Below are 23,938 nucleotides of genomic sequence, written 5' to 3'. Positions count from 1 at the left end.
ATTGCAACCCCATCATTCTCCTCAGGCACACAGAGGTGGGCACACACCCGGAATCAGGGCAGGGGGAGGCTGAGATGGAGGTGACTGGAAGAGATGGTTACCCTAGTAACTGAGGAAGAGGGATCTCAGCTTCAACCTCTCAACCATGGAGGAGACAGAGGAGGCCGTTCCCAGAAAGCAGGAAATCGAATAGCTGCCTCTCTGAATGTATGAACCAAGAAGCAAGAAAACCACCTAGGTAGTGATTAACTCTAAGGCCTGGCCAGGGAGGCCTCTGTGATAGGGCTGTTCACCTGGCCTCTCCAGTCTAACTTTGCTATAGTAGTTAAGGGACTACTTAACCTTGATATCTCTTTATATTTCTTCCTATAGGGTTTTCCCTTCTTTTGTTTATGATGAAGACATTTTATTTCAGGTTTTTGAATTATGAAGATAGATACCTTCTGTAACAATTCAAACTGTTAAAAGTGATAATCCCTCACCCTTGTTTTTTTTATTTTTTAGCTTGGGACTTTATGAGGAATGATAAAAAAAAGACTTGAGGGTGACTGGACTCTCATTCCGAAGTACAAGCCAATGTAATTTAGATATTAATTGCATTCAGTTAAGAAAGAGATAGATCCTGAGTCCTATATCAACCCCAAATCTCTTTTTACTGAGGCCAGAGACAACCTCTACAAGTGGCTAAGGGAGCTGTTTGTGCGTGCGTCTAGTCTGGGGCCTCTTAGATCTTCCATGTGGACCTCTCCTTGAGCAGCCTTGTCTGCATAGAAGGTCTGCTTCTTGTTTTCAGTATCCTCATGGTTAAATTTTACTTTTGGCTTCCAATTTGCCGAATACAGATTTTGAAGACTATGTCTTTTTGAACCGATATATACAGAAGACAGACTCCACTTTTTTCCAATATGTTCTACAAAATACTGACTGTCGCTCAGGGATATTGTGGCTCTCTTTCTCTAACTTCAGGGTGCATGGTTATTTTACAAAGATCAGCAGCGTCTGCCCTGGTGACATTTTGAAGCCCTGCCCATGAGAGGGGCCTTTAAATTCTCATTGGTTGGAAAGAGTTTCTCCCTGATGGAATTTTGAATGGAAGAGGTAGCAATACATCCTGGAGGGCTGGGTTGTAGGGGAAGACAGTAGAACATTTGGACCACCTTCCTCCCTATAAAGAGGGTCTCCGTGAAGTGTTAAGATCAGGAATCTGTGTGTGTGTGTGTGTGTGTGTATGTGTGTGTGTATGGTAGTTCTAAAGAGGTTGTTCTTTTGGAAGCTTGTAATACCTACCACTGCTCCTTATACCACATCAAGAATGAGCTGTGCTTCTTCATAATGTTTCTTATAGAAACATGTTTATGTTTGTGTCCAAACAGTGTTTGGCTGATAGTATATATTTCTCTAATCTCCATCCTGGAATGTGAAGCCAGTGGGCCTTAGAAAGCATCACTATGAACAAAGCTAGTCGAGGTGATGAAATTCCAGTGGAGCTATTTCAAATCCTGAAAGATGATGCTGTGAAAGTGCTGCACTCAATATGCCAGCAAATTTGGAAAACTCAGCAGTGGCCACAGGATTGGAAAAGGTCAGTATTCATTCCAATCCCAAAGAAAGGCAATGCCAAAGAATGCTCAAACTACTGCACAATTGCACTCATTTCATACATTAGTAAAGTAATGCTCAAAATTCTCCAAGCCAGCCTTCAGCAATATGTGAACTGTGAACTTCCAGACGTTCAAGCTGGTTTTAGAAAAGGCAGAGGAACCAGAGATCAAATTGCCAACATCCACTAGATCATCGAAAAAGCAAGAGAGTTCCAGAAAAACATCTATTTCTGCTTTATTGACTATGCCAAAACCTTGATTGTGTGGATCACAATAAACTGTGGACAATTCTGAAAGAGATGGGAATACCAGACCATCTGACCTGCCTCTTGAGAAACCTACATGCAGGTCAGGAAGCAACAGTTAGAACTGGACATGGAACAACAGACTGGTTCCAAACAGGAAAAGGAGTACGTCAAGGCTGTATATCGTCACCCTGCTTATTTAACTTCTATGCAGAGTACATCATGAGAAAGCCTGGGCTGGAAGAAGCACAAGCTGGAATCAAGATTGCCGGGAGAAATATCAGTAACCTCAGATATGCAGATGATACCACCCTTATGGCAGAAAGTGAAGAGGAACTAAAAAGCCTCTTGATGAGAGTGAAAGAGGAGAGTGAAAAACTTGGCTTAACGTTCAACATTCAGAAAATGAAGATCATGGCATCTGGTCCCATCACTTCATGGAAAATAGATGGTGAAACAGTGGAAACAGTGGCTGACTTTATTTTTTTGGGCTCCAAAATCACTGCAGATGGTGATTGCAGCCATGAAATTAAAAGACGCTTACTCCTTGGAAGAAAAGTTATGACCAACCTAGACAGCATATTAAAAAGCAGAGACATTACTTTGCCAACAAAGGTCCGTCTAGTGAAGGCTATGGTTTTTCCTGTGGTCATGTATGGATGTGAGAGTTGGACTGTGAAAAAAGCTGAGTGCCGAAGAATTGATGCTTTTGGACTGTAGTGTTGGAGAAGACTCTTGAGAGTCCCTTGGACTGCAAGGAGATACAACCAGTCCATCCTAAAGGAGATCAGTCCTGGGTGTTCATTGGGAGGACTGATGCTAAAGCTGAAACTCCAATACTTTGGCCACCTCATGTGAAGAGTTGACTCATTGGAAAAGACTTTGATGCTGGGAGGGATTTGGGGGCAGGAGGAGAAGGGGACGACAGAGGATGAGATGACTGGATGGCATCACTGACTCGATGGACATGAGTTTGAGTGAACTCTGGGAGTTGGTGATGGACAGGGAGGCCTGGTGTGCTATGGTTCATGGGGTCACAAAGAGTCAGACACGACTGAGCAACTGAAGTGAGCCGACTCTCCATCCTTGTGAGTGCTATCTCAAGTTTTAAGCTGTTAGAAATATAACTGTGTCTGCTAATTTAATTGTCTGTTATATAACACAGTTTCCTATAATCATAGCGTTTAGAAGTGAATTTCAATAATGATGATAACTTGTCAGCAGCTTCAGTGACAGACACGGAGATGGCTTTTGTACAGAGTAGAAGTTTCAGTATGGCTTCACGACTGGAGTTTCTTCCTTCAGGAGGTGTAGGCATTTTGGAAACAGACAAAGGCATGGTGTTTAAAAAACAAAAAACAGCAACCACTTTGTCACACTTTCCAAAGGATCAACTGAACTAGAAGAGAGCATAAACATTTCACACTGATTGGTGATGCTGCCGCTGAAGTCAGTGATCTCAATCTTTTCCTTGAAGGAACCTGAACATTTCTTTGAAATAAACACATCTGGATAGGCTGCAAGTGAATCATCTAAATAAGAACTAGTCCCAGACTCCTGTCCAAAAAGAAATCTAAAGGGACTGGTTGCGATTTGCTGGGCAGGTCTCAAAGAAGTTGAACATCATCTGTCTTTCCTTTTGCTTACCTATATTGTTTATTTGATTTCTTTTCATAGGAATCTGTATCATCATTCCAACATATACAAAAAAACCAGCCCTCGAGTCTAAACATATTTACTTCTCAACCCTTGCCGTACAGTTAGAGCTGGGAAAGGAACGCCCAACATGTTGTAATTCCCTAAATGCTGTGCGGTCAATGGAGGCATGGCAACTTCTGGGACTCAGGATGCTGGGCTTGTTTGAGGATATAACCTTCATGGAGAGGCCCTGGCTACACTTTGAACCTTGACTGTAACCCACACAGTGATTTATAGGGTGTCATTTGCTTTGTGCCTTGTTGCAGGTTAGAAATTGTCAAACATTAAGACACAATTGAAGAAATTCCCTGGTGGTCCAGAGGTTGAGCATCTGCCTGCCAGTGCAGGGGACATGGGTTCCATCCCTAGTCTGGAAAGAGTCCGCATGCTGAGGGGCTACTAAGCCCATGCACTGCAACTACTGAAGCCCTCGTGCACTAGAGCCCCTTCTCCACAACAAGGGAAGGCCCTGCGGTGAGACATCTGCACAACACAACCAGAGAAAGCCCGCACCAGCAATGAAGACCCAGTGCAGCCAAAAATAAATACAATAAATAAATAAATGTTTTTTCAAAAGTCAACATCATCAGTCCAAAAATTTCTTCTTTAAAAAGACACCACTGAAAACTAAACTCTTGCCACGTGTGTGAGAATGTGAACTCATTTTCTCCATTTCGATTCTGTCAACTTTTCATGTGTTTAAAAATACATTTATTTTTAGTTTCTTCACAGCTTGCTTTCAGAGATTAGCTAGCTTTGAGATATCATTTTCTCCAGGTGGCTTCTAATCTTGCAAACTCTCAGAATAAATGCATTCTGTAGCAATTAAGGCTTCGAGAGATCTTAGCAGCCCATCTTCACCAAGTTGTCAGCTTCTCTAGTAAGAAAACCAGTCTCAAAGGCAGCCCACTCTAGACTACATTGACCTTTTTGAAAGAACCAAGATACTCATCATGAAATTATTTTTTCTCGGGACTACTGTTGGACGAAAACTTTTTAAAAAGGAAAATTGGTATTTTCAGGGTCAGTTCTCCAACCATAAACATCACTTTTGGGGGCAGTATCAAGTCCCCTTTAGAGATGGAAGGTGACCTCATCAGCAGCCCACTGAGATTTAAAGTCAGCATATTCTTCCAGAAAATATGGATCTTGCTCTTGGCTTTCTAGCACTGATCTATTTCCGATGGCTGTATTAAAACATACACATGCTAAAAGGATATGAAGAACCTTGTTTCATGTTGGGAAAGCACTTCAATTTAGGGTCATGTACTTAATCAAAATGCTCTGTCTTGGTACAAGAGATTATAGGTTTAATTCCAAAGAAATATCTGAAGAGCCCACTGAATGAAAAGGACAGGATTAGCTGGAAAACTTCCAGACATGTGTTGCTGCTGGAAAAAAAATATGACCGTCCACACCCCCACCCACCCTTTTCTTTAAACTTTATCTATCTATTTTTGGCTGCACTGAGTCTTCGTTGCTGTGCACAGACTTTCTGTAATTGTGGTGAGCAGGGCTACTCTCTAATGGTAGGCATGCCTCTCATTGTGGTGGCTTCTGTTCTTGTAAAGCACAGGGTGTGCAGGCTTCAGCAGTTACAGCATGTGGGCTCAGTAGTTGAAGCTCTTGGGCTTAGTTGTCCTACAGCTTGTGGAATCTCCCTGGAGCAGGGATCGAACCTGTGTCCCCTGCGCTGGCAGCCAGATTCTCTGCTGGACCACCAGGGAAGTTTGACTGTGCAGCCTCTTGATAACGCTGTTCCTGGGGGACAAAACTAAGGCCCATGCTTCAGAGTGTCAGATTCTAGTTTGGTGACTCTCTCACTTGAACATGGATCTGAATCATCTGGAAGCCTTATTAAAATACAGACTATGGGCTCCCCCCTTGGAGTTTCTTGGAGTAGATTTGGGGCGGGACCTGAGAATCTGAATTTCTCCCAGGACCCAAGGTGAGGTTGATGTTGACCACACTTTGAGAACCACTGACCTAGAGCTCAGGGCAGGAGATGCCCACCAGTGGTCAAAGGAAGCTGATTGGGTGATGTCAAAGCCTGGAATTAGATGCACCAAGGGAGCAAAAAGACACCACTTGATGGCTGAGGTCAGGTTTACAGGTAGCAAGATGGAGTGGGGACTCTGAAAAGGGGATGAAGCAGCAGTGAGATATCATATCTGCCAAAACAGCTGAGTCCAGTGATGAGAAAATCCAAAGGAAGAGGCTTTTGGCACACCAATGGGGTGTAGCAGAGAGACAGGAGATATAGAAATAGAAATAAATATAAAAATAGGTATAGAAATAGAGATAGGCTAGGTCACCTAGCTTGGGGTCAGGAAAGGGCTCCAAGTCCAAGGGAACAACAGAAACAGCAGTGGAAGGGCCTGATCCTCAGGGACTTGGAAAAACACAACAGATTTCCCAGAAAAGAGCTCGACGCAATGCTTAGCGTATCTCTTACTGCTGTAATAAACCTCCAAGTCATAGTGATGCAACTTGTGAGGGTTTATCTATTGCTCTCGTAGCTCTCAAACCAAATATTAACATTCTTGGTTGTTAGGCAGGTGTCCTCCAAGTAGTGACTCAGTGATTCAGGTACCATCCAACTTGTGGCTTTGGTGCCACCAAACATGACTTTCAGATCACTGATGAGAAGGAGAAGCATAGAGAGTCACCCATGGGAAAGGCCTGGAAAGGATTCATCACTTCTGCTTACAGTCCATTGATCAGGACTTGATCACATGGCCTCATTAACGCAGCGAATCTAGCTGTGGATCCAGCTAGCTATGTGTGCAGGAGGGAGAATAAACAGATTTAGGGGCCAGGCGGCCAGTATCTGCCACATTCAGGTACAGGGGAGCAAGGCAGAATTTCAGTTAATATCGTTCAGTCCTGAAAAGAATGTTCTCTGGCCAACCGATGTAATGCCACTGAATGTTCTAACTGGGGCTTTAGCTCATTCAGTCTAACTCATCTCTGAATGGGTCCTGCAAGTGGGGGACACAGAGGGACACCAAGGCTGCCAGCCAGGCAGGGCCTAGAGACCAGTCACAGATTACCAGCTTTTATTGCATATACTTGAGGTTGTAGTCTTTGAACTCAAACCTCTGTCATTGTATCAAGGAACAGAGTCATGTTCTGCAGCTATTGAAGGAGATGAATGTTTTATCCACCTTTTATCTTTTGAAAAAACCCATCCAAAATTTCCCAAAGAGACCAATTTGTGTTCCTAATGTGAGTACACATTTCTTTAAAGTGGAAGTGTGAGTCGCTTAGTCATGTCCGACTCTTTGCAACCTCATGGACTGTAGCCCTCCAATATCCTCTGTCCATGGAATTCTCCAGGCAAGAATACTTGAGTGGGTTTCCATTCCCTTCTCCAGGGGATCTTCCCCACTTAGGGATCAAACCTGTGTCTCTTGCACTGAAGGCAGATTCTTTACTATCTGAGCCACCAGGGAAGCCCACTCATTTCTTTAGATATAGTCTTAGAATTTGGTTGTACTCTTTAGAAATAGGCAGGAAGAGAAGAGGGCAGCAGAGGATGAGATGGTTAGATAGCATCACCAACTGAATGGAAATGAAGTTGAGCAAACTTTGGGAGATGGTGGAGGACAGAGGAGCCTGGCGTGCTCCTGGGGTCGCAAAGAGTCAGACACAACTTGGCAACTGAACATCACTTGGATACATTGATTGAGTAAGCTACCACAGGCCTTCCCCTTCTTAACACATTTAGGGGAAACGGTCAAGGATGACGCAACTGCAGATGAGAGGTTTTTAATGGCCTAAAAAATGGAGAGCTGTTCACTTTGGGAAAGTGAAGAGAGAGTGGGAATATAATCACACACAAAATATCTGAAAGTGTCTGATCTGGGAAAAAGACTAGAAAGTGTCCCAATTCCCCTTTTAATCAGAGCCCACCCATACTTTAATGTGCCATACCCCCAAAGCATGTAAACCCCAGAATTATTCTATGCTGCTAAATCACTTCAGTCGTGTCCGACTCTGTGGGACCCCAGAGACGGCAGACCACCAGGCTCCCCCGTCCCTGGGATTCTCCAGGCAAGAACACTGGAGTGGGTTGCCATTTCCTTCTCCAATGCATGAAAGTGAAAAGTGAAAGTGAAGTTGTTCAGTCGTATCCGACTCTTAGCAACCCCATGGACTGCAGCCTACCAGGCTCCTCCATCCATGGGATTTTCCAGGCAAGAGTACTGGAGTGGGGTGCCATTGCCTTCTCTGAGAATTATTCTATAAGAATTTTTAAATGTTCAGCCATTACAAAAAAATCACCCCATTGAAATAATGGAGGCATGATTTGATTTGACCAACCCAGACAGCATATTAAAAAGCAAAGACAGCACGTTGCCAATAAAGGTCCATCTAGTAAAGCTATGGTTTTTCCAGTAGTCAGGTATGGATGTGAGAGTTGGTCTATAAAGAAAGCTGAACACCGAAGAATTGATGTTTTTGAACTGTGGTGTTGGAGAAGACTCTTGAGAGTCCCTTGGACAGCAAGGAGATCCAACCAACTCATCGTAAAAGAAAGCAGTCCTGAATATTCGTTGAAAGGACTGATGCTGAAGCTGAAACTCCAATACTTTGACCACCTGATGTGAAGAAATGACTCATTTTGAAAAGACCCTGATGCTGGGAAAGATTGAAGGCAGGAGGAGAAGGGAATGACAGAGGATGAGATGGTTGGATGGCATCACTGACTCATCGGACATGAGGTCTGAGTAAACTCCGGGAGTTGGTGATGGACAGGGAGGCCTGCGTGCTGCAGTCCATGGGGTTGCAGAGTCAGACACGACTGAACAACTGAACTGATTTGATGCTGGGCATGGTGCAGGATGGAGGTATGCTCTGTGGGCTGGAGCAATGAATGAGCGGGAGCTGAATCCATGTGAAACCACAGCCGTCTCACTGATAACTTATGAGTTTCTGTTGGTTTTGGTTTTGGTTTTACTTTTAAGTATTATTTGTTGTTTATGTTTCAGGGTAAGAGTATTAACTAGCTTAAGGCATTTGTTTATAATTGTGTAACAATGTTTCATGAATACATCTTTGAAAACTTACAGTGTTCTTTGAAGTTATGCTATCTTAACACTGGAAACATCCTCTGTAGCAGCTAAATCAGCCTGCAGACATCCTGTATATAGTATTGCAATCTTCTGCAATCCTTCTGAGTGAAGAGGGTAAGTGACAACAGAACCCTTCCAACTTCTCAGAGGAGGGAGAGGAGATGGCTCACGTGTACCTAACTCCTCATGTGAAGAAGTCAGTATGTGCTGGAGGCAAATGAGGGTTTAATATTTGACCAGGATGGTTCTCAACCTAAGGTGCACCATAAAATTATCTGGGGAGCTTTTAAAAATAAATGCCAATGACTGGGGTCCCCCTGGACCAATTAAATATGAGCCTCTGGGGTGGGATCTGGGCAGTGGTACTTAAAAAAAAAGTCTTTATTGAATTTGTTACAATATTGCTTTTGTTTTGGTTTTTAGCCATGAGATATGTGGGAGGTTAGCTTCCTGACCAGGGACTGAACCCTCACCCCCTGGACTGGAAGGCAAAATCTTAACCACTGGGCCACCAGGGCCGTTTCAGTGGTCTTTTCTTAAAGCTATGAGAACCACTGGGCTGGGAGGGTTTCTCAGGCCCTCCTTTTGTTCACCTGACTTATGGATGAAAGTAGAAGGGAGAAAATGCTCCAAAATGGGACAAGTGGTCACCCCGGTGAGCCTTGATGAGAAGAGACAGTGGAAGGGGTGAAAGGCCACTGGCCCTAGGACCACTGGCCTCGGACCAGGAGCACCTCCACCTAACTGGTCTGTACACAGGTCCCACCCACTAGTTTGGTTCTCTCTTCTTGTCATGAGGATCTCAAGCGTCTCATGATCTAGAACCCAGTTTTCTTTGATCTTGCCCTATCTTCTGGAGCCATGGGTCACACCCTACCTCCTCTCAGTACTGTTGTCAAGCTGGGATCGCTGGTTCCAGCCCCAGAGTTTCTGCTGGTTTTATCCTCACTAGCGTTCATTTGTTTATTTATCAACTCCACACATCTTCATCTTCACTAGCAAATTATCTGGTACCCGGCCTATGCAGGTAGAGAAGTAACCAGGTTTGAGGTTCCACGCTGGACCCTGAGGTTATGGTGCTACCTCTGTCCTGAACCTTAGTGATCATTTCTGTTGTCAAAGACTGGCTCACAGGATGCAGGCTGATGATGGGCTATAACAAACTCCCCCGAACCATCAGTGCTCAAGAAATGGAGGCTGTGATCAACCAACATGGTACATAGCCTGATAAAGGATGATGTCAACCAGTGCTACCCAGGGTTTGGAATCATCATGAGCTAGAAATGTCCTCTTTGATGCTAATCCTTTTTCCTGGGCCATGATTTCAAAGGAAAGGCATTATTTGGTATAATTTTTTTTTTCACTGATCCTTTTCTTTGGGTCATGCAGACTGACTTTTTGCCACATTATTTGGTATAATTTTTTTTTTCACTGATCCTTTTCTTTGGGTCATGCAGACTGACTTTTTGCCACCATTTCTGTTGCTGAAGAGGTCTCCATCCAAAAGACATAAATAAATGAGGTTACGTTTTGTAGCATATCAGAGAAAGAACAGATCAAAATGCTCCCTTTCAGTGTGCCACAGGTTGATTATTTTATAACTGGAATAGATGCATGCCTTTAAAAGTTTTCAGGCCAGGGGCTTCTCTGGTAGTCCAAAAGACTGATCCTAGAAGGGTTTGGGGGCAGGAGGAGAAGGGGACGACAGAGGATGAGATGGCTGGATGGCATCACTGACTCGATGGACGTGAATCTGAGTGAACTCCGGGAGTTGGTGATGGACAGGGAGGCCTGGCGTGCTGCAATTCATGGGGTCGCAAAGAGTCGGACACGACTGAGCGACTGAACTAACTAACTAAGGGAACTAAGATCCCACATGTTTTGTGGATGAAAAACCAAAGCATAAAACAGAAGCAATATGGTAACAAATTCAATGAAGACTTTAAAAATGGTCCACGTTAAAAAAACAGTTTCCAGACCAAAGTTGACTCAGCCTTATCTTATGTGGGAAATTTCAAACTTCAGTGGGGTAACTGTTCAGATAATTATTTACTCATGATAAATTCTAGCTCTAACTACAAAAGTAGGTGGGATTTTTAGCCTGAAACCAGGGAAAGGTAGGGCTTCCCTGGTGGCTCAGACGTTAAAGCATCTTCCTGGAATGCGGTAGACCCGGGTTTGATCCCTGGGTACGGAAGATCCCCTGGAGAAGGAAATGGCAAACCCACTCCAGTACTCTTGCCTGGAGAATCCCATGGAGGGAGGAGCCTGGTAGGCTAGAGTCCATGGGGTCACAAAGAGTCCGACACGACTGACCGACTTCACTTTCACTTTAAGGAAAGGTAGCAGAGTCCTACCTTCATGATGAAGAAATGTTTATCTCATGATAAGACTTCAGACTTGACACCTGCACATCAGAGCATATAGCTCACTTTGCTTTCCAACACATGGACCAGTCTCCAGATTTTGTCTAAGGATTAGCAGAAAAAAATGAGTTCTTGAGAGCGAGTGTCTCTGAGTCATGCTAAACACCCATTCCTCTAGGCTGTCTGAGCTCTATCTGTATGTTAAGATAAATCACCTGAAAGTTATGGATCTGGACCACATTAGCAAAACTCCCCAAAGAAATATCTTCACTGAGTTATGATTTAATGCACAGCTTGCCTTCGGTGTTCATTGCAGGTTGGTGGAAGAAATGGCTGGAAGAAAATCATTTCTACATCTTCTACAGAAGCCATTTTCATTCTATCCTGTCATTTATATAAAAATCAATTCAACAAAAACCGCTAAGAATTTACTGCCAGGAGAAAACAAATTCTACCAAAGAACTTGCACACTTCCCGGGTCAGACACAAAAGTGTAAAACTCAACATCTCTCTGCTTTTCCTCTGATTGCTGTGAGTCTTAAAGCTCACCTCAGGGTCACTCATGGTAAATCTTGGGTCTTGGATGTGCTTCTCTCCTCTCCCTTCTAATTTCTAGCCTTCTAGCCTTCTTGATCCTTATTTTCGTGGTTCTGTTACGTGTGTCTTCTTTTGTAAATGGGTGACTGTGGAAGTGGGCTGAAGCATCCCTGCCTCACTGCTTGACCTTCCTGACTTGTAGCTCTTGTCTCCCCAGAGGCAGGTCCCGAGGGAGCACGATGCGAATAGTGTGGATATTGATAGGGTTTGGGACTGCCCACAGGAGCTGCAGTGGGGAGTTGTAAGCACCATGGGGAAATTGTTCTCTGAATTAGACTGAGAGTGCTAAGTGTGCTAAGCAGTGTGCTAAGCGATGGGACTCTTGAAGACAAACTTGTGGTCTGGAGTCAAAACCATCAGCTCTAAGACTCTATTGACTAAAAATAACATGTGCTGAATTGTCCTCATAGTTCAAGGTCATCAAAGCAGTACTTATTACAGGAACATTCATTTTATTTCCTGCTCATGTACAAATCAAGTGTAAGAGACCAGATTACCATGTACTACTAGGTCAGCGGGTCCAGGGTTCAGGCACAGGTCGATTCCTAGTTACATGTAGCCCTTTATGCAAGGGGGCTGATGGTTGCAGGTGTGGAATATCTGGGTCAGAAACACAGGTCCTCTGTAGATTTCCCACCCCTTGTGGATCAAATGGAGGGGGGAGAAAAGGAAGACCAACCTGAAGGACATGTGCAAAACCTTGGGCAACACAACAAGGCAGAAGGAAAGTTACCCTGGGGTAGAGGCAGAAATTCACCAACGGGAATTGAACTTGAAGTGAAGGCCGAATGTGATGAGAAGCAGGTAGAGCAGAGGGGCAGAGGATGGTTAGAGCTTTGGAAAGTGAGAGCAGAAGTTAGGGGCTGAGGGCTTGCAGACAACAGTTTTAAACAGGGAAGTGAGAAGTAATTGCCAAAGAAAAAAGATGATGAATAGAGACACTAATTTTAAAAAAAATCAGCAAAAGTCAATATGCATGGTTCTGGCAGGTAAGATCAAGAAAATGATCCTCAAAGAATGAGCAGGTATGTATAGGTTCTGTGGCATCGTTTTAAAACTGAATCAGTAAAATTCATCTTGCCAAGTTGTAAGACTATTTGAATTGTGTGAGCTCTAACTTTAGACCTGAATTTAGGTTTCTGTATAGATACAATGGAACCTTAAGTTTGAAAGAAAACTGGATCATTAATGGAGGTCAAGAGTAGTTTTGGACATCAAATGGTTCTTACAAAAGGACATTTTGATTTGTTATGTATAAATGAATCAGAAACACATGATACAATTTGTCTTGAAGCATATAGATGTTTTCAAAGAATTAAGTCTGGGAAGTGCTGACACAATGCATTTGGTGATCTGATGGATAGAAGAAATGGAAAATAGAGTTTGAGACATTCTGCTCAACCCAAACCACTAACAGGATCTCATAATCCTCCTTTGTCATTTGGGGAGTAAGATTCCTGTTCTCTCTCAGCGACTGTATTTTGTTAACTTCACTGAATGACGCACTCTAACATCAGTCTGAAATGTTTTTAAAACTTCCTTATACTTCTGAAAATGCTATTAATATTTCTTAATCTGAGGCTAGATCAGGGACCTTGCCTTACTCTGAGCCTACTTTAATACCTAACAGAATGTGTAGCTTTCCTCGCATCTCTTAGACAAGCACTTGTTCCATTCCTCTGTGATATATTGATTAGACGAGTAGCTTTGGTCATGCCTCTGGTGGCAAAGGCAGCCTGCTGCCCCCTGCTCTCTTTCTGGGGAGGGACGCTGAAGCGTGGACAGTGCTGGCTCTGTCTCCACTGTGAAATCCCTGGTCCTGGTGATCTGGGCAGAATTATGGACATGTGAGGGAGCCTGAGGTGGAGCTAGTGGTAAAGAATCCACCCACCAATACAGGAGACATCTGAGATGTGAGTTCGATCCCTGGGTTGGGAGGATACCCTGGAGAAGGAAATGGCAACCGGCTCCAGTATTCTGGAGAATTTCATGGACAGAGGAGCCTGGTGGGCTACAGTCCACAGGGTCACAGAGAGTCGGACATGACCAAGCACACGCACCCACGCATGTCTGAACACTAAGTTTTCCTCTGCCTCCATGCACTTGGGCTGCAATGCTAGCCCTCTTCACCCCAGTTGCCTAAACCTGCACCATCCGATAGAAATACAATGTGAGTCAAACATGTGAGTCCCATGTGTGACTTTAATTTCCTAATAGCAGCTGATTAATTTTAATATATTCTGCTTAATCCAATATATCTAAAATAGTACCATCTCAACATTTGATCAGTGTTAAACATTTATACATAAAATGCTTTAAGTCTTTGAAGTCCTATGTATAAATTTTCCACTTAGAGCCTACATTTCAAGTGCTCACTGGGCTCTTGTAGCTAGTGGTTGTTACCATCTTAGAGAGCACATTTCTGGGACTACATTTTAATACTGGTCTTGAAACTGTATCACTGATGGTGAGAGAAGAAATAAGACATTGGATTAAAAGAATGAAGAAGCTAACAAAAAGGAATTTTGTTCCTTTAAGAAACGTTTCTCAGAGTGCAACCAACAAACTTCCTGTGTCAAAAATCATCTGGAATACATTTTGTTTTTAATAACAATGCAGAGTCCTGGGTGTGACCCTAAAACTACCTAATCAAAACCTCTAAGGAAGCACCCAGGAAGCTGCATTTGTAAAGACCCCAGTCTCTTTCGCTTGTGTACTTAATCCTCTGGTGCCCAGAAGACGTCACATCCATGGGCCATTCTCTTCCCAGAGCAGCTCTATTTGCTTTGTCCCTAAAAACTGTTTTTAAATTTCCACCATAAACTACAATCAAGAACACATACATGCACACACAAATTTTTTAATTCTTTTGAAAACTCAGAGAATCTAAAACTGGGGCCTGCTTTGCCACCTGGGAACAACTAGCTAGAGGTGACCAGTGGGCATTCCTAGAGTTAAGAGCTGGCTAGTTTGTGACTGCCCCCAACGTGGCCCATTTCATTCCTCCGAGTTACATGCTAGCCCCCAAAGACTTTTCATATTTAATTTGATAGTAATTTTATGTTTATAGAAAAAGGGCAATGCTATCTGTGGTCAGAGATCTCTCCTACCCTCTTCGCTCAGCTCCCTCGGTGTTAACATCTTCCCTAATGATGGCACGTTTGTTGAAACTAAGACCTTAATATTGGTGTAAGGTTATTAGCTAGACTGCAGACTTGATTCCGAGTTACCATTTCTTCCACTCCTGCCCTTTTCTGTCCCAGGATCCAGTCGGAGACTCCTCATCGCATTGAGCCACATAGAGCCTTCTGAGTTGGCCCTCCTGGGTCGAGTGCAGGGGTCCTTGGCTGTCTGCTGCATGCCTCCTCTCTTCTGGACCTTACCCGGGTCCCCTCAGGCCCACCACGGCTGGGCGACTTGTCCCAAATGGTGGGCAACCCCAAACACACTTTATTGCCACCAGCTGCACTGGCTGTGCCTGACAGCCAAGGCCGTAAAACGGAAGAAAATCTCCTCGCATTCAGTGTGGGAAAAACTCGTGCCGGCGGTCCTGCAGGAACACCAGCGCTCACAAATGGCATGGCCAGGAGCACCATCTTCTAGCAGGTTGGGCGGCAGTGAGATATATCTGGGAAAATGATCATGTGTCTGTCGGGTTCAGGTGGGACTAGAAGCTGGTGGATTAGTGGCCACACAACTTTGTGTGCAGGCCCTTTCCCCAAAGAGCTCCAGAACCCAGTGTCTTTTCAGTGTGTGGAAATGCTTAAGTACATCCCTTAACCTGAGTCTCCCATCCTGAGCAGTGAAATTGAGACACACAGAACTTTCACTCTCCTTTTCTGGCTCAGCTGAACCTGTAAATGCTCTTTCAGTCCAGTAGGACTAAACCTCTTGAGAAGGTGCTTTTTGTTTCTTGGCCAACCTTTCCTGGAGCAAAATTCCAATTTTGCAATGCCTGAAACCACTAGCTAGCATATATGCTGATTTGTCTTAAATGCAAGAGCAAATCCAATTAACAAATCCCCAAGGAACGGGCTGGAGCCGAGCCATTCTCCCAGGTGGAACCAGCTTTCCTTTAGCCCTGCCTCTTGGACTCTTCAACCCTGTCCTCTACATATAATCCATGGCCTGCCTGGGAGAATTTGGAGTCTCATACATCCATCTTCATGAGGTCTGGGGGCCAATGGCTAACATGTTCAAAGACTCTTTTTTTTCTTATCTTTATTATTTCCAGGGCTGTATCCCGCTAATTCTGACACTTGAAATAGTTCAATAAACAATTGAAAGCAAAGGCTTTTTGCACACAGTGAAGTTCTGGAAAGGAAGCCAGTTAAGATCACATAAAATCCAAACAAACTGAAATAACTCAAGGCTATCAATGGTTTGGTTTGGGCTACTGGATTGTTGCCATAAAATGTCTTCTATCTCAAGTAGCTGTTCGTGCAAACCTGGAGTCAGTTTCCTGAATGACTGTCTGGCAGTTTAACCACTGGGTGTTGTTGTATCTTAAAGGTGATAAGACTTCCCAAGAATGCATGCACTGTTTATAGACAATACTCTGACTTTTAAAAGCATCAGTTCACTTCCAGTTTACCGGTTGGTACTTGTTCATCTTCAAACGGTCAGCTCTGCCTTGCACTCAACAAGAGAAAGACCTTAGAAAATAATAGCTCAGATTTGCAAGAGTCTCGGGTTTTCAAAATATTTTCAAACCTATGATTTCACTCTGTTCTCTCATTGGCCTTGATTGGGGGTGAATAACATGTAGATTGAATATTATCATAATTTGTCAGAGAAGCTTCATTCCTAAAAGGTGTTAAGTAACTTTCCTAAAGTTATAAACCTTCCTAGCAACCGTAGGTCTGGAAAGAGAACAGCTAGGTTTGTCTCAAGACATCTGAGCCCTATTCTTCTGTCACGGTGCCCCATGGGCCCCTTGGGCCTTTGTGATTTCTCCCTTCTTCCCAGCAAGATGCCTCACATGGGACACTTAAAGGTGTCGCCTATTCTAGAGCTGTTTGTATTTTAATGGAATTCAGAGCTTTAAAGTGAAGCTACAGCAGTAGACTTTCACAACAAACTGTGGAAAATTCTGAAAGAGATGGGGATACCAGACCACCTTACCTGCCTCCAGAGAGATCTGTATGCAAGTCAAGAAGCAACAGTTAGAACCGGACATGAAACAACAGACTGGTTCCAGATTAGGAAAGGAGTACGACAAGGCTGCATACTGTCACCCTGCTTATTTAATTTATATGCAGAGTACATCATGCAAAATGCAGGGCTGGATGAAGCACAAGCTAGAATCAAGATTGCCGGGAGAAATATCAATAACCTCAGATATGCAGATGACAGCACCTTTTTGGCAGAAAGTGAAGAGGAACTAAACAGCCTCTTGATGAAAGTGAAAGAGGAGAGTGAAAACGCTGGCTTAAAACTCAACATTCAAAAAGCTTAAGATCATGGCATCTGGTCCCATCACTTCATGGCAAATAGATGGGGAAACAATGGAAACAGTGACAGACTTTATTTTCTTGGGCTCCAAAATCACTGCAGATGGTGACTGCAGCCATGAAATTAAAAGACGCTTGCTGCTTGGAAGAAAAGCTATAACAAACCAAGGCAGCATATTAAAAATCAGAGACATTACTTTGCCGATAACAGTTCATACAGTTAAAGCTATGGTTTTTCCAGTAGTCATGTGTGGATATGAGAGTTGGACCATAAATAAAGCTTAAGACCAAAGAATTGATGCTTTTAAACTGTGGTGTTGGAGGACTCTTGAGAGTTCCTTGGACTGCAAGGAGATCAAACCAGTCCATCCTAAAGGAAATCAGTCCTGAATATTCATTGGAAGGACTGATGCTAAAGCTGAAGCTCCAATACTTTGGCCAGCTGATGCAAAAAGCTGACTCATTTGAAACGATCCTGACGCTGGGAAAGACTGAAGGTAGGAGGAGAAGGGGATGACAGAGGATAAGATGGTTGAATGGCATCACTGACTCAATGGACATGAGTTTGAGCAAGCTCCAGGAGTTGGCGATAGACAGATATGCCTGGTGTGCTGCAGTCCATGGGGTCGCAAAGAGCTGGACACGACAGAGGGACTGAACTGAACTGAACAACAGTGGAATTCATAGCAAATCAGTGAATGGAAGCAGTGTCAGGGGACAGCCCCTCCTGGCTCTTTTGTTTTTTGTTTATTAGGAGATCAAACCAGTCAGTCCTAAAGGAAATCAACCCTGACTATTCATTGGAAGGACTGATGCTAAAGCTGAAGCTCCAATGCTTTGGCCACCTAATGCAAAGAAACGACTCATTGAAAGAGACCCTGATGCTGGGCAGGATTGAAGGCAGGAGGAGAAGGGGGTGACAGAGAATGAGATGGTTGGATGGCATCATCGACTCAATGGACATGAGTTTGAACAAACTCCAGGAGATAGTGAAGGACAGGGAAGACTGGCATGCTACAGTTCAGGGGGTCACAAAGCATCAGACGTAACTGAGCGACTGAACAACAAATTTGCATTTAGAGTCTGGGGACAGTGGAAAGGGCCTCCATTCATTCAAGAACTCAAGATAATTCTGGCTAGATACAGACTTGCTTGTTGTCAACCTTCCAGAACTGTATTTCAGCTCCAAAGTCGAGCTCAGTTTCCAAAGTCAGGGTCAGTGACAAGGCCTGATTAAAGAGCTTCTTAGATTTGTGCGACCAATTAGATTGAAGAAAACTAGTTGTCCAAGGAGTCTGTCAATTCCAAGTCAGTCTTTGTTTTATTTTTACTAGCTGGACAAACTCATTATACCATTGCTAAATAATTACTTCTCTGCTAAAATGAAAAGTTAATATTTCTACTCTAATTCCAAAAACAATGCTTCCAACCAAACAATCAGAGTGTTGAAACTGGGAGAAAAAGAGAAAATTCCAGAAGTGGAATACATTTTACTCTCTTAATTTCTTTTTTTTTTTATTTTTTATTTATTTTTTATTTTTTTTTTTATTTTTTTTTTTAATTTTTTTTTTTAAATTTATTTTTAGATTGTCTGCCTATCTCCCTCCCTCTAGGGGTTTTCCGTAGGTCTTTGTTTTCCTAAGACCTCTGAGTACCTGAGGTCCCACTGATGTCTCTTCCTCCCAGAAGTGTTTTGAAGACCTTGGGGGTGGGGGTGGGGTTGGGCCCTGCATCTCTCCTGCAGAAGCTAGTGGCCCTCATGTGGTTTGCATGTGTTCCTAATGACATGCTCAGAGTGGGTCAGCCAGTACCATCTGGGGCGCCCAGAGCAGTGTCTGGGAGCCTGTGACAACTCAATCCCAGGCCAGAGGACAGGGGAATATATTGGATGATTGCAATTCCCTTTCAGGCAGAGAGACTCTCTGGCATTAGAGTGTCCACATCTGCTAAACTCATTATAGTCCCTGCTCCTCATGAGTATTATAATAAGAAGAGCCATCAATCTGGCTAAATCACAGCTCCTTTCTGGCCACTATGCTCCAGTCTGATCTGGTCTGTGCTGCCTAACCACATGTTAGTGTGTGTCAGGCTCTAGTGGGGGCTCCTGGCCAGCCTTCCCCCTGCCTATGAGAAGTCAAATCTGACAGTCCCTGAAAAGTCAGAGGCTTCATATCACCCTGGGTGTTAATTGCTGGGAAAAGGACCTGTATTCTGAATTTAGCACATCTGGCCCCTAAAATGTCATGTCTATACCAGGGCATCTCAATCCTTAGAATGCATAAAAGTTACGTGGAGAGTTTATTTAAACATCATTCTTGAGCCCCACTCGCCATGAATCAGATTCAGTGGGTCTGGGGAGGCACCTGGGAATCTGATGATCACACTTTGAGTAATATTGTTATATCTCCTTGCAACAAAACGTGTGGCCCCCATACCACCAGCATTGTTGTAACCTGGGAACCTATTAGAACTACAAGTACTAGTTACCACTCAAATCCACTGAATCTGAATTTATTTTTTTATTTTTTTTTTAGTTTTTTATTTTTTAAATTTTAAAATCTTTAATTCTTACATGCGTTCCCAAACATGAACCCCCCTCCCACCTCCCTCCCCATAACATCTCTCTGGGTCATCCCCATGCACCAGCCCCAAGCATGCTGCATCCTGCGTCAGACATAGACTGGCGATTCAATTCACATGATAGTATGCATGTTAAAATGTCATTCCCCCAAATCATCCCACCCTCTCCCTCTCCCTCTGAGTCCAAAAGTCCGTTATACACATCTGTGTCTCTTTCCCTGTCTTGCATACAGGGTCGTCATTGCCATCTTCCTAAATTCCATATATATGTGTTAGTATACTGTATTGGTGTTTTTCTTTCTGGCTTACTTCACTCTGTATAATCGGCTCCAGTTTCATCCATCTCAACAGAACTGATTCAAATGAATTCTTTTTAACGGCTGAGTAATACTCCATTGTGTATATGTACCACAGCTTTCTTATCCATTCATCCGCTGATGGACATCTAGGTTGTTTCCATGTCCTGGCTATTATAAACAGTGCTGCGATGAACATTGGGGTACATGTGTCTCTTTCAATTCTGGTTTCCTCGGTGTGTATGCCCAGAAGTGGGATTGCTGGGTCATAAGGTAGTTCTATTTGCAATTTTTTAAGGAATCTCCACACTGTTCTCCATAGTGGCTGTACTAGTTTGCATTCCCACCAACAGTGTAGGAGGGTTCCCTTTTCTCCACACCCTCTCCAGCATTTATTGCTTGCAGATTTTTGGATCACAGCCATTCTGACTGGTGTGAAGTGGTACCTTTTAATAAGGACATTCTTTGCACCTTAAAGTTTGACATTCACTGGTCCATACCATTCATTTTGCGCTAAACACAGAGTGCCATATCATGGACTAGGAAAATCATTAGTTCAGACACTCTAGGTCCTTGTCTTCAAAATGCAAGGACTTCTACTGTGTGCTGTGCCTAGTCGCTCAGTCGTGTCTGACTCTTTGAGACCTTATGAACTGTAGCCCACCAGGCTCTTCTGTCCATGGGGATTCTCCAGGCAAGAATACTGGAGTGGGTTGCCATGCCCTCCTCCAGGGGATCTTCCCAACCTGGAATTGAACCCCAGGTCTCCTGCATTGCAGGTGAATTCTCTATTGTCTGAGCCACCAGGGAAGGCCATTTATTAGGCTGGTGTAAAAGTAATAGCGGTTTTAGACCCTGAATTTTAAATCATTATAACTAGGTTTGAACACATCTTTATTAATCAAAATAGGAACCATTACAATCAACACATTTTTGCCAACAAGAAATAAGTTTATTTATTCCTGTAGCAAAAATAATCCATGCTTCAAGGTTCACTGAACTCTTGGAAAATATTTTATGCGTCCTACTGGTTGTGGAAGCATTTTCACTGCAAAAAGTTGTTGAGATGCTTAAAGAAGTAGTAGTCAGTTGGCCTGAGATGAGGCGCAGATAGCAAATGAGGCAAAACTTCGTAGCCCAATTTATTCAGCTTTTGAAGTACTGGTTGTACGACATGCAGCGGGGCAGTGTCAAGGAGAACTGGGCCCGCTCTGTCGACCAATGCTGGCTGCAGGTGTTGCAGTTTCCAGTGTATCCCACTGATTTGCTGAGCATACTTCTCAGATGCAATGGTTTCACTGGGATTCAGAAAGCTGTAGTGGGTCAGACAGGCAGCAGACCACCAAAGAGTGACCATGAGCCTTCTTTGGGTGCAAGTTCAGCTTTCAGAAGTGCTTGGAGTTTCTTCTTGGTCCAACCACTGAGCTTGTCATCACTGGTTGTTGTATAAAACCCACTTTTCATCACACATCATAAACCGATGGAGAAATGGTTCCTTGTTGTTGCATACGATAAGAGAAGATAACACTTCAAGATGAATTTTCGGATTTGTGGTCAGCTCACAAGACACCCATTTGTCGAGCTCTTTCGCCTTTCCAGCTTGCTTCACGTGCCAAATGACCATAGAATGGTCGATGTTGAGTTCTTGGGCGACTTCTCATGAAGTTGTAAGAGGATCAGTTGGTTGTTGTCAGCTTCTGATGGTGGGCTACTATGCACCTCATTTCAAGATTCTCGTCTCCTCTGCAAAACTCCTTGAACCACCACTGCACTGTACGTTCATCAGCCGCTCATGTTGCCATTGTTCATGTTGCCAGTTATCTCTGCTGCTCGATGATCCATTTTGAACTTGAATAAGAAAATTGCTCAAATTTGCTTTTTATCTAACATCAATTCCCTAATCTAAAATACATATACAGTAAATAGCAAGACATAAGTCATTAGCAAAAAGCATAAAGCAAGAAACATACTTTAAATTGATCTATATAACAGCCACGTTTATTTAAGAACATATTCCAATATCAAATGACAAACTTCAACAGTGCAAACCCGCAATTACTTTTGTACCAACCTAATGTATTGCTTTGGTTTATCAACTTTCTATGGATACCTGTGTCTTTCCCCCAAATTGTAATAACCTCAAAAGGCAGAGGTCATGTCTTAAAATCCTTGCACAAAATATCCTGCTTGTAGTAGACATGTATCAAGCATTCATCAGTCAACTGGTTGATTGTGACAACACTGCATAGACATCACATAAAAGGAAGGTATGGTCTCTGTTTCATTCATAAAGAAAGCTGTATCACCAGCTGTCATCTGTGTTTAGTTTTTCATGTAAATTTACAAAACAGAAAGCTGAATAACAATGTCAGATTTAGTGTCTAAACTCTCACTGGCATAACCCCCATGTTCCAAGGCTGTGTTTATGGAGAAGGTAGCTACAGTAAATAAAGAGTTGGCTGGGAAGCCCTTGTTCCTCTCAACTCCATCCAGTGCTGTATTTGAAAAGTTTTACTTCAAGGAATGATGTAAACTCTAAATCAGGAGAACTTTAAATACAAACAAGCAAAACTCCAGTCAAACACAGTAATTGCTTTTGTCATCGGTCATTCCAAATAGATTAGCTTATCATTCTTTCGGCATTTTAGTAAAGGGAAAAGGCCTCATCAAACCTTCATGCTTGAGTGAGAAATATCTTTCAGTACTAGCTGGCTTGCTCTCACCTAAAGTTGGAGACTTGGCTCTTCCTTGCCCCTGGGGGCTGAGAGGAACAAAAACATAACAACAAATGTTTCATCAGTGGCCTACTAGGATTCAGTGTGGCCCACAGCACAGTGTGGTCCACCAGCAGCATCAGCATCTCCTGGGAGCTCCTTGGAGAGGTAGAATTTAAGGTCCAAGCCCAGATCTATTGAGTCAGAATCTGCATCCCAGAGATTTGTGTGAGCCCTGAAAAAAGAGAATAACTGGCATAGAGGGGCTCTGTAAGGGCAAGATACAACATTAAAGTCAAGATCTCAGTGATAAAAAGAAGGAGCCTGCTATTTGCCTGGTCAGGAGCAGAGCAGTCAAGCACAGGAAATAAAGTTTATTGGCCCAAGACCTCAACTGGAGAGAAGAGGAAGAAGGCCAGTGTGGTTGCAGCAAGCACGAGAGAGCCAGATGGTAAGAGAAGTAAAAGTCAGAAATAGGAGACTGATCTATTATTCAAGAAGGAGTCTGTCCTTCCTTGAAGGCGCTGTTGGGAGATGGATTTTTTTCAGAGAGCAAAACAGGGCACTGATAGATTTCAGGCAGGGGAGAATCTTGATCTGATTCAGATTTGGGATATGCTTTTGAGATAAAAATCCTCAGACTTAGTTGATGAATTGGATGTGGGGTGGGACTTGAGCGAGTCGAGTATGATAAAACAGAGCTTGAGAAGAATTCCTTGATTTTTGGAAGATTATGAAACAGCGGGTAGCAATTAGTCAACTCCATTTCAACTGTCTTCACTAACTGGAGCAGGCAATGGCACCCACTCCAGTACGCTTGCCTGGAGAATCCCATGGAGGGAGGAGCCTGGTAGGCTACAGTCCATGGAGTCCCAAAGAGTCGGACACGACTAAGTGACTTTGCTTTTCACTAATCAAGGTCATTTTAAGACCTAACTGCCCCTAAGTGCATGTGGCCTAAACAAGAAGAGGTTTGCCCAAGTCGTTTTCCAGGAATTGGAGTCGGCTGTGTCTAGCTGAAGCTGAGCTGGTTAAGACTGGATCGGACCATGAGCCTCCAACTGGGCATGCGTGAGTGTCTTTCTGTGACTTTTGACATCAGAGGGCTGAAACTCCACCCTCCGATTGCGCTAAGCGCCTCCATTTTAGAATGTGCTGCTCCCTGGAGCTTAGTTACACCTGAGCAGAATGGTGACTATTGCAGCTTTTCCCAATCCTTTCCCCATCCTCCCCACGCCGGAGACCACGCTACATCTTTACTCACGATTCTATAAACACCCTTAGTCCTTGACTTGGCAGAGGTGGGTATG

Source organism: Ovis canadensis, chromosome 16, assembly GCF_042477335.2.
Source record: "Ovis canadensis isolate MfBH-ARS-UI-01 breed Bighorn chromosome 16, ARS-UI_OviCan_v2, whole genome shotgun sequence".
Taxonomy (NCBI): domain Eukaryota; kingdom Metazoa; phylum Chordata; class Mammalia; order Artiodactyla; family Bovidae; genus Ovis; species Ovis canadensis.
Note: the sequence above shows the minus strand (reverse complement) of the source record.